Raw genomic sequence first — 9731 nt, 5'->3', positions numbered from 1 at the left:
TGTCTAACACAATGTTCTTGTGTCTGCATTTCCAAGAAACTACTAAGAAACAAGGTTCTTGATAGCAGTTTACTTTTACCTTTCCTCAGCGTTTTCACAGAATTCATAGATTATCTCTCTTGCCATCCTTTCTGTCACTTTTTTTGACAGGGACAAATGGCTGAAGAGATGGATGCAATGCAGTTGTCATCTCCAACAAAATGCTCCAGAAGGGTGCATGGGAATAGCTGTCAGTAACAACAACAGTTAAAAAATCCCTTTATTTATATTGCCCAGCCGTGGAGCTTCGATAAATGAAATGTGTTTTGTCCAGATTCGTTAGACATTCATTCAATTCTCTTAATATTGCAGTAAATAGAGGTTTAGTGGGGTATTTTTTTGCTTGTTTGTTTATTTGTTTCCCCTCTCCTCCTCCCAGCTGTTTAAAATTTAATATCTGCATGCTGAAAACAATTCCTGGTAGTGCTGTTATTTAGAATATAGTGCTCAAACAATTTCCTCAAGTGTTTTGCATTTTCCTTTCGTTTCAGAATTTCACTTCTATTTATCTTTTGAAATGTAGCTGGTATGATTCTACCAACTTTGCGCATGATGATCTTTTACAATTGTTTCCATAGCCTGTTCATTTCCTAGTAGAGTTTACAAAATAACTCTGACACTATATAAAAAGTTAACATTTGTTTCCTCTACATGAGAGAACCAACCGATGAGAAATTTCAGATTTCTAATAATGTCTAGAGCACACAAACTTACTACTAATGTGCTTTGGGTTTGTGTACCTATTTTGGAGGGCTTTTAAAATTTTATCTTAGTTCTGAATGGAAAGGCAGCCACACCAATTAAATTCTTACATAATTCATATCTATGCATGTCATTATCTAGAGCTTACTGATTTAAAAAGCTACCTGCTCTTGACTTCTACCCTTCATTTTTTTTCTGTCATGATTTTCTGACTCTGATCTGTAAATTGCCACCCTGAACTCTTTTCCATCTTGTCTTTAAAACAAGAATACGCCTCCTGCACACAAAGCACCTTTGCTTTGATTTCAGTGACATGTTTTGTTCTGCTCTCTAAATGGCCATTCTTGAGGTTTGTCTATTGATTAATGAAAAATGAAAGGCATCTTTCATGTACTGTGAAAAAAAATCAGGCAGGGGAATGACAGATGAGTTTCCTGCCTTTCCACAGACAGTACATGGCCCCTCACTGGCAGTATCATGGCAGAAGGCCACCAGGAATAAAAGAAACATGGTAGACACGAATTCCTTGCCTTTCTACAGGAAATATTTAGTCCCTAAATTGCACTTAGCGTGACTGTTGTAAAAATATATTGATCTACGCTCTTCTGGTGTTTCTAAAGCACATCTTCAAAGCATGATGTTACACATCTGTACCCTACCAAAATACTTCACTGTGGATTTAACCCAGACCTGTGGAAGCGCGTCCGTCATCTTTTCCCCGAAAGATGTTTCCTCGAGGAACGCTGAGCTACTAAATCGCATTCCTCACTTTCTCGAGTGCTGCCTACTCTTCGTGGTTTTTTCTTTTTTTTTTCATTTTTTTTTTTTTTTTTATTTTTTCCCCCCCCTCCTCCCTTTTCTTCGCTTCCCCAGACTCGGCTCGGACGCCGGGGGAGCCCGGGAGCGGCGGCGGGAGGCAGGGGGAGCCCGGGAGCAGCGGCGGGGCCCGGCCCGGCCCGGCGAGCCCGGCAGGCAGGCGGGTCCCCCCCGCCCTCCTCGCTGACGTCAGGAAACTTTCTCCGCGGCTGGGGCCGGAGCGGGCGCCGGGAGCCGGCACGGCGGCGGGACGGGCTCCATCCATCCCTGCATCCATCCATCCATCCATCCATCCACCCCGCGGCAGGTACGCGGGGACGGGAGCGGCCCGGGGAGGGACATGCCGCCCGCTGCCCGCGGGTGCCGAAGAGCTGCTGGCGGGGAGGGAGGGAGGGAGGGAGGGAGGGAGAGAGGGAAAAAGGGAGGGGGTCTGAGCGCCTGTTGCTCGCTGCCCCGGGCTCCGCCGCTGCCGCCGGCGGGGAACTTGCCGATGGAGGTGGGTGCGAGTGAGGCGGTCCGTGCCCGGGGCGGGCGGCTCGGCGGTCCCGCAGCTCCCCGCTCACCTGAGGGGCCGGGCGGTGTCGGGGCCGCTCCGGGACCGAGGGTGCGGGGCGGGCACCGCCGCCTCCCCAACTCCGTGCGGGGGTCTGGGACAAACGGGCTCCGCGAATCGCCAGGAGCTGCCAATAACGAGATGCTTTTCGTTCTGGGTGGTTTTTCCTCCCCCTCGTAGTAAGTACAGTAAAGCCATTATCCGAGCGGGGGTTTTGTTTCCCCGCAGAGGCTCGGCCGTGGCAGCCCCGCGGGGTTGGGCGGTAGCCGAGCTCACCGCCGGGGCCGGGCAGCGCTCGCTCCTTGTACGAGGGAGGATCTTGGGCTCGTAGGCAAACCCAAACCACCGAGTTAATTTTAACTCCGCGCGTGTCGGGAGGGTGGAGTGCTGGAGGAGTTTTGCCGGATCATCATGTGAACAGAGAGAGCTGAAATCTGAGCAAGGACTGACTGCAGCTGCTGGCTTGGACTCGGAGGAGAGAGAGATTCAGGGAGAAATCCTCAGTTTTAGGGGGGCTGGAAGTTGTATGACAAGCGGAGGAACATGGAAAAGTGTGTTGCTCATTTAATTTCGCCGTCCTTGTCTTTCATTGAAGGGCACCGAGAGTCAATCAAAGGGCCGTAAAGGTTAATTGTATTCTTCCTACAAAGGAATTGGCCCCTTTCCGAAGAACTAAATCTCTGGGGTCTTTTTTGAACTTAAGATACTAATTAGATTTCTAATTTAAATACCATGCAACTTTTTAACTTTTCAGTTCCATCGCAGTTGCAAGTTTTTAAAAAGTCATCTTTATGGTAATAGAAAGTTATCATAACTAAAAAGATTAGTTAAAAAAAAAATAATAAACTGGAAAGTGAGGCATGCATGAAGATGATTATGAAGGTGCTTTAAAAGTGTTTAGATTCATATAAAATGTTTTAGCAATATATGCGGTCTATTCAGTAAAAATATAAATAAGCATCCGTATTTATGTAATGTATGAATACTGATTAACCTCTCCTTTTCTGTGATTTTCTTCCCCTGCATGTTAGACCAAGCAAAACTTGAGTTATACTTTTCAGTTTTTGTAGCGATAAGCAGAACTTCAGAGCCAATTATGATGTTAATCAAAATAAGAAAAAACTAATAATTCACCTCAGGGGAGATTTTTTTTTTTTTTTGGAAGGCCAAGCTTCTGTTTTTATGGCATTTTCAAGACAAACAATAAATTTTGCCTTGTAATTGTAGGTTTACTTGATTGTTTGTCATGTAGTAGTATGTCAGGTATAACTTCAAATATTTGGAGGCTATCCACATGAACTGAGAGAAAGGAACAACAAAACAGTGAGCAAATAGTTCCATTATTATTAGCCATATGCTGTTTGGGATGCATTTTATTTTTAAGTGCACAGATGCGTTAGTGATTATAGGTCTCATTAAAGGCATATATTTACGTGAATAGCTTGAATAAATAGAGTGATTTAAGGATTAAAAGGCTAGGAATTGTGATGCAGTGTTGAAGGATGTAAGAGAGCAGCTCGGTTTGTGCTTTTAGCAGAGCTGCGGTGGCAGGAAAAGCAGGGAAAAGAAATAAGCAGAAACAAGTAGGAATCCAGTTGCCTTAGAAGTTGGGATAATGTGATCCAGCTCACTTTGGGTGTGTCTTGTGAGTGATGAGTACAGAAATTAAAGTCATTCCAACAGTAAACTACACTACAATGTTCTGTGTAAACCATTTTAAATCTCGTGGGAAAATACAAACCAGAAAGGAGGAAAATGCAGCTAACAGGAGTAGACAGTGAGAGTAGTATTTTTATACAAACTAGTGGTTGGTACAACCTCCTTGGTATTTGGAGACAACTTTTTCATCTCTTTGGGGTTTTTTTTAGAGTTCAAAGACTGTGCATCTACTGTTCTGCAAAACACTCACCTGATGTGACATTTCAGAATTTCCTTTACGAGCTCATTAAAGTAGTTTGTTAGTCTCTTGCCTGTGGACAAGGTTATATTTGGGGTTCAATAGCAATGAGTCTGTCAGGGTGTGTTCATGCAATGTTTGTAAACATTACTGAATGCTCTTAAAGTCATAATCAAGGAACTTATATGAAGAACTTGAGAGGTCAAGCACAATAAACTGGAGTTTGTATTATGATTATAGAATTAGTTCTTCTCTTGAGATAATCCCTCAAGAGTGTATTGCTTGAATATGTCATAAGAAATTAATTAGAACTATCAGCTGAAATAATTAAACAACAATTTCAGCTTGAACTGGGGGAGTAACATAGCTTAGAAGAGAACAGAACTACTTCATATTTGAATTGTGGTCATACTAATATGACCTGTGGCAGGATTCTAATTCTGTCAGTTTTTTCAAGAGAGCAAGTAGAGCACTGAGAGCTGAAAAGTCCACCAGGTTCACTTCACAGAAATTGCAGCTCCCTTAGAATTTTTAATTATTATCAACAGTGGAATGCATGGCAGAAGATAAGGGTGTGTTTCAGCTCTTGAGACAAAAAATCATGAACTAATGACTTAATAGAGTTGTTGCATAAGAGTACTCTAATCGGGCACAAATAAACATTTTCCCCATCACCTTTTTTGCCTTACTCTAATCTGATTTTGGAAGGGATAAGCTCTTTTAGAGGTTGTATCCCAGAAAAGAGCAAACAATACTGCCCCTGTTAGAACTCGTAGTGCCTCTGCATAGCTACCTAACAATGTTCTCTTTGCTTCTCTTACCTTCAATATGTAACTTTTCATACAGATATATCTGCTAATATCTTTGTTCCAGTGGAAGTAATTTTCTTCCTAGCGTGTCCTAAACCCCTGAGATCAGAACCTTGGCTTTCTTTATGCAGTTTGCTTTGCTACTCCACTGCTGGTCCTTCCCTGAACATGCCCCATGACTTTGATGCCACGTCGAGCTGTTCTGTGGATTTGCTTTTGTGGGATGGCCAACCCTTACCATTGAATGTGTTACTGTAATCTGGGTTTACACTCCTGGCTTATGGTGGTTGGGCTGGAGGAAGAAGGTAGTACATTTATTAATTATTTGTCATTTTGTGGTGTCACCTCAAACAGACCTGTGACGTGGCAGGAATGGCAGAATGTGTTACTATTCAGTTACTGCCCACCTTTTCAGTCTTGGATGTGCAAGCATAGACCTTGTCTGAGCCATTCCATTTGCCCAGGGGCACTGAAAGAGTCAGTAGTAGCTCTTAAGTCTTAAAAAAGGCTTTTTCTTAAGCGTTTTAATGCACTTTAAAAGGTGGGGTTTTCAACACAGGCTGCAGCTCCACCCCATCTAATGAGCAGACAGTCCTCAGAAATGCCTCCTCTTGCCATGTGGTTTTAAAACGTGTTTGTTACACTAAATTGAACATCAAGAGAAGGAAAGGGTGTTACCACATAGATTTTATCCAGGATTTCAATGGAGAATTTATCAGCTGGAAGCTCATCATGAAATCCCAGGAAAGAATTTAGACTTCCATTCCTCTCTGCCCCTGCCTTTGTAAGCAGATGTTCTAATCATCCAAAAGGGTGCTCTGGATTGAAATATGATCATTTCCTCAGGTTTAAATGAGTTACTTTTCTGACATGTAACTAAGTATTAGGCAAAGAAAGAAAGAAATGTAGAATTTTGTAGCTGAAGGACACAAACATTTCTGTACAACAGACAACAGCTGGGTTCCTGACAGCCATCTGAGTAGTTTTCACTGGAGCAAGAAGCAGAACTTGGGCTTTGTAACACCCATGGTTTCACACAGGCTGCTTGATAATTTGGCAGAAAGTACTGGAAAGCCCCTGGGTTAAGATGCTGGATTTCTCTAACTTCTGTAAAATTCTTTTCTGTTTTAAAGAAAGCCATTGAGAAATTCTGTTTGTTATTTTAATTCCAGAGTCCAGCTGAATTTAATTCAGCTTATTAGTATAAACTCACTTGGTTAGTACTGCTTTTATTTTATGTCTCACTTGGAGCTTGCATATTCTGGTTTTATTCTGAGAACTGAGCAAGGTTTTCTCCATTTCCTATCTCACAAGCAGTTATAAAGATTCAGAAACATCTGTGCAACCAAATGTTTTTCCATGCATTCTGTCAGCAATACCTGATCAACACCATTGCCTTGCATGAGTGTGCACAAGTGTAACTTGGTAAACAATTCTCTTAATAATGCACTGGTTGGAGTAGAGGCTGCAGCTGGCTCATCTTACTGGTTTTTAGCTCTATGGAATAAGTTGTTAGAATTAATTTGGGGGTTTTTTTTGCTTTTTTGGTTCTGTCACTGTAAATTAGAACCATAATTTGTGGAAATTCTTTAAACTTTTTGGTAATTCCTGTGCTGTAGAGATACCTGAGCAGTGGAAGTAAAGAGCAATTTTTTTTTTTTTTTTGAAAAGTATGTGACTTCTGAGGCAAACCTTTTGGCATTAAAAGTGTCTGATGGCTATTTCTAATTTGCTTTATTGCTTTAGTGGACATGGGTATGTGGGTACTCCAGTACTTGGGAATAGATATGGGTAGAGGAGACTAATCTCCAAGGTGCTTCAGTCTTCTCATATTCCTTAAATAACATGAAAACTGTAAAATTGCATGCAAATTCCTATTTATTATTTTTTTAGATAGAATGAAATAGTTTTTTGAGGACTGCTGAATTCTCTGGAAGTGTTCAAGATCTTCAATGTGATTTTTTTATTCTTTCTCTGCTCTCTCCATCCCTGTAGTTTTAATGGGAGCAATCTTGGACAAAGGCAAAATGCAAAAATACCACGATGTGCAAAACAGGATCCTGGCTCATAGCTGCTGTGACATTTAATATTCTATTCTGCTTCCATTTTTGTCCTTTTAAATGCAGATCTTAGATCTTCAGTTTCTTCCAGGCAGGATGGGCCATTAGGAACTTAAAACATTGTGCTTAAACTGTGATCTGGGAAGCTCTAAATCTGTGTAGCACTCACAAGTATTTTTTTTTTCAGAGTTCTCAGCAGCCTAAGCAAAATCAAACTTTGCATTAGAGGAAAGCCTGGGATGAGACTGCTGCTGCCATGGGGAGAGATGTCAAGAAGAGAGGTGGTTGCCCATTCTCACCTCAATCTTTGGCAGGCAGCTGTTGTGTTAGTGCTGGCAGTCTATATCTGCTGCTCAGTGTAATTATTGCTTTTCTTATGCATACAGGCACTCCTGATATTAAGAAATGTATTTTCTCTTTTATCAGATTGAGAGCTTTTATTTTGTTTTTTCGTGTGTGTGTGCACCTTTTGAAGAAGGTATCTCTTGAAACAGCAGCACTTTTTTTCTTAATCTGTTGTGAAATCTTCTGGAACCTGTAGCTGAAGTGAGGTAATGAGGCTAGATAAAAGACTGTGTTCCCAATAAAAAAGATGATTTTTCCTGCAGTCACATCTCAAAATGTTGTTTGGAACAGCAATCATTTTTGCATGCCAGTTACATTAGGAGTTGTTTAAAAGAGTTTTTTGTGTCCTCAAACCTATTTTTTTAACATTTTTCCAGACCATCTTTCCAAATGCCTTGCTGTGCAGATATGTGCTGTCTCTTAATGCTTTCTTCCTACATGCTGTGTTGGCAGCTGTATGCATTCAGAGATCATGAGTCAGGCTCCCTAAGAAAAAAATCATGAAATAATGAGATTTAAAATAATATAGGCTTTGTCTTCCTGGAATATTTAGTATTGTTTTCCTTCTTCAAAGCTTTTTCTTTTTACAGGTATAGACATTTTTACCTGAGCTCAAAGTTTCAGGACTTGGACTTTCAAGAAAAAGTGTCTTGTGAGACTTGCCCTAAAATGGTGACTGATGACACCACTGTGTCTGAGCTTCTGCTGGTACATGCTTCAGTCTTAAATGAGGAAAATAGTAGTCAAAAGGTTTCATCTTCATCTGTGTTTATGTTCAGATGCAACAAAGAGGCCATCGCTGATGGTTCCAGCTGCTGGTTCATGGGGTGAAGTCAAAGGAGGTTCAATGCTGGAGCTGAAAATCCTAGCTGATAACAGGTCTCTTTTATCTGCTTTCCAACTGCCAAGGTGGCAGAACCATCCTTTCCAAAGCTTTGGACAGTTGGGATTAAGGCTGAATGGTGGTTTCACGTTGCAGGGTATGGTGTGTACAAGTCATACCTGGTTTAGAGTGACTGTAGTTAAGATAATGTGGGGAAAACTTGTTCAAACAAAGGTAAAAAGTAACAGTGAGAGGTGGAGTGGTTATGGTATTAATATAATGCTGACTTTTTACTCGGGACAGAAAATAGCAGCAGGGGAGGTAGCCAGCAGAAAGTTTGAGACACTGACCCCCACCACTGTGCCCCTTAATCTCTCTCACATGTGTGAGCTTTAAAGCTGAGTCTGCTGTGGATTTGTAAACACAAAGGTCTTTAGCATCTGAGATTAGGACAATCTTTTTCTCGATTCAAGCAGTCTAAAAACTGCATTACTAATTCTGTAAGTTATATGTTGCATTAATATTCAGTGTATCATGTTGTGCAAATGGAAGAAATTCTTCTCAAAAAAAACTGTGCAGCTGGAGCTGTTACTAATTCTCTAATATTCTGTGCTATATAGTAATTGCACTTAATTGTTTGCTTTTGCTGTGTTTTATGGTGTGAAATGCAGCATGCCAACACTGCTGAACTGCAACTTTAGTGTGTATAATGCTGATACTCTTGAAAGAGATAATTCCCAGATTTCACCTGACTGGATGAAATGGCTCGTGTGTAACTACCAATGCAGTGCTTTATACATCTTCATGTAATGGCACTTTGTAGTTGTTTTTTCTCAGTAACAGGTTGGTTTTGTCTTTGCACAAGTTTTTGTGCAGTGTGTTGGTACTGGTAACCTAAAGGCAACACACAAAAGGGGCTGGGCCAATGTGGCTGGGAAAGTCGTGTGTAAAATAACATTTTCTTACACAACCACTTAAAACAGTAAGTATGTTGTTAAAATTCTCATTAAATTGCTTGTTGTCTTATACTTTAATGCAGCTCTCCAAAGCTACGTTTGCTTTTTATTCTTTTAAAAAGCATATTAGTGTTTGTTTTTTTTTTTTTTGGAAGACCAAAAGAACTCACCTAGGAGAAGCATTCCAACTTGTAAAAATGATTCTCTAACCTTCCCTCCCATGCTCTGATGGGAGCTCTATTTTTGCATTAGTCCCAACAGGTTTGAAGTCATACTTCTTAAGAGGCCAGCCAGTCTGGCAGAGGGCACTTGGGAACTTCATAGTTCCCAGCTTCATTTCTCTCAGAAACTGTTGGTTCTGCACTGAAAGACAGCAGAAGGTACAAGCTGCCTTCTGACCTGGCCATCCTCACTTGCAATCTCATGTTTGTTCACAAGCACTCTGCCATTAGCAGCAAATCCGATAACCTGGGAGAGCATATGAGATATTTATTGTTTTCTCTTTCAAAATTGAACACCTCTCCCAGAGCTCTCCGTTCCAATCCCCGTGTTTTATGGCTGAGGATATTGAATGTAGCTATTAAACCGCCGGACCGATTTTTTTGCATTAGTAATTTTCTCCAACATGAAGAGTAATTCCCGAATCCAAATCATTAGCTGGCATTTCAGCCATGCAGAACGATGTGCTTGCCTTGGTAATACCCCCAGCTCTACATTTGCTGTGCTGAGAG

The 9731-nt window shown here is 41.3% G+C and overlaps 1 protein-coding gene across 7 annotated transcripts in view; it reads left to right on the top strand.

The window, feature by feature from the left end:
• Positions 1-1728: 1728 nt before the first annotated feature.
• Positions 1729-9731, top strand: part of GULP1 (GULP PTB domain containing engulfment adaptor 1) — a 152168-nt gene continuing 144165 nt past the window's right edge. For 4 of the 7 annotated variants that reach the window (XM_051788043.1, XM_051788041.1, XM_051788039.1 and 1 more), the window contains exon 1: positions 1729-1864. The gene's annotated coding sequence lies outside the window, so the exon portion shown is untranslated. The remainder of the gene's footprint in view (positions 1865-9731) is intronic. The other 3 variants (XM_051788045.1, XM_051788036.1, XM_051788044.1) reach the window with 2 other exon arrangements.

This window comes from Manacus candei, unplaced genomic scaffold (assembly GCF_025592945.1).
Source record: "Manacus candei isolate 608988 ecotype Guabito, Panama unplaced genomic scaffold, ASM2559294v1 h1tg000023l, whole genome shotgun sequence".
Classification (NCBI taxonomy): domain Eukaryota; kingdom Metazoa; phylum Chordata; class Aves; order Passeriformes; family Pipridae; genus Manacus; species Manacus candei.
Note: the sequence above shows the minus strand (reverse complement) of the source record. Positions and strands in the feature narration are given on the sequence as shown.